A 1,994-nucleotide genomic window follows, 5' to 3' on the forward strand; every position below is an offset into this window, starting at 1 on the left:
TATATCACTCAGTTTTGCATAGAACTCATCAAATGTCTCATTCTCCTCCATATGTAGAGTTTCAAAACTAGTAGTCAACCTCTGAAGTTTAGAAAGTTTTACAGCCATAGTTCCTTCGTGAGTAGTTTCCAAGATCGTCCAAGCTTCTTTTGCTATCTCACAAGTAGAAATTCTTCTAAATTCTTTCGTGGAAACACAACTAAAAATTACATTTATTGCCTTGCTATTTCATCCAACTTTTTCATAGTCTGACCTATCTCATGACTGTATCGGTTTATCAGCAAGTTTATCATCCACCATGTACATTGGTGGACTCCAACCGTTCACAACGGCAAACCATACTCGTTCATCTATAGACTTCAAGTAAGCTCTCATCCTAGCTTTCTAATATCCATAATTTGATCCATCTAGGATAGGAGGTCTAATAGATGATGGTCCATCTCTATGAAAATCCATGCCTATCTGATCTCTCTCAAAGAGTGAGAGAACCTGCTCTGATACCAATTGAAAAACCCCTAGACACAAGTATGTATCTAAATACTAGGCAATGATATCATTCGTTCGCTTAAGTAAAAGTCCATAGAAATATTAAGAATGAAAGAAGAGATGAACGCCAATATTTTAACGTGGAAAAACCCAAATGGAAAATAACCACGGAGCCAAACTCGGATCGAAACCAATCACTAGAATAATAGCAGTTACAAAACTGACTCACAAAACAACCTGTCGATCCAAACGACTTTGTTCTTCTCAGTCTTGCTCGCTAGAACCCACGATTCACTGCTTCTCGTCATTGAAGTCCAACCTCACTAACCCTCGAGATTGATCTTTCGTCTAGATAGCCCTTAAGACGAAAGATTAAGTTTTGTAGATGAGTGGAACCTTGATAGTTGAAAAACTGATGTAGCCTCAAGAAGTCTACTTCAATAATACTTCTTCAACCACACTAGAGATAGGGCATCACAATCCTTATATATGATCTCTAAGATAGAGCCAAATCCAAGTCTTATTTGTACTCACGAAAGTCCAAATTTTATCAAACTTCGTTGGTGCGTTCGAACGCGGCTCGGGTGCGTTCGAACGGGCCCGAGTGCATTCGAACGCGACAACTTGAATTCTTCAGGTTGCGTTCGAACACATTTATGAACGCAACTCTCGGTCTGGTGTGAATGCGGTACCGCGTTCGAACGCGTTTGTGAACGTAGCTCTCGGTCTGTGTGAACGCAAGTACATGCGTTCGAATGCGTTTGTGAACGCAGCTCTCAGTCTATGTGAACGCAAGTACCCGCGTTCGAACGCGTTTGTGAACAGAGCTCTCAGTCTGTGTGAATGTAGTACCCGCGTTCGAACGCGTTTGTGAACGCACCGCGTTTGAAAGCGTTTGTGAACGCGGTGTGAACTCAACAGCTTTTTTCTAATAATTTTGCAATTCTTCAAACCAGAGATATTCTAGACTTGTATAAAGCTCATATACATGTAAAAATACACTTAGCATATTTTGTACACAATTGCCAATAATTAAAAACCTAATAGAGATTAAGGTAGAGAGAATAGAGAGAAGATAGGAGGCAAAATACCATCCACACCTTTATAGAGGCTGGCCAACAAGCTCAAATACAATTATTAACCCTAATTTTAGAAGATTCCCGCTGATCATGTTCGAACGCGCCCGATTGCGTTTGAACGCACAAAAGACGTTCTTTATCGATGCGAACACGATGTAGGCATCGAACACCGCATTGAAATGCACCCGACCATATTCGAACGCGTATTTCGCATTCTGTATATTCGTGAACCTATTGCAGGCATTCACAAATGCGTTCGAACGTGCCGCTTATCGCGTTCAAACGCGACCTACAAAAAATTTATTTGAATAAAAATAAATAACTAATACAATAAGAAAAGACCTTAACTAAATATATCAGGTCTCAAGAGTGGTCATGTTCTAGTACTAGCAGCTACTGTCTTTGAACCCGTAGAATTTCCGCTAGGCA

Source organism: Typha latifolia, chromosome 2 (assembly GCF_019914945.1).
Source record: "Typha latifolia isolate L0001 chromosome 2, TyphaL0001v2, whole genome shotgun sequence".
NCBI classification, from domain to species: Eukaryota; Viridiplantae; Streptophyta; class Magnoliopsida; order Poales; family Typhaceae; genus Typha; species Typha latifolia.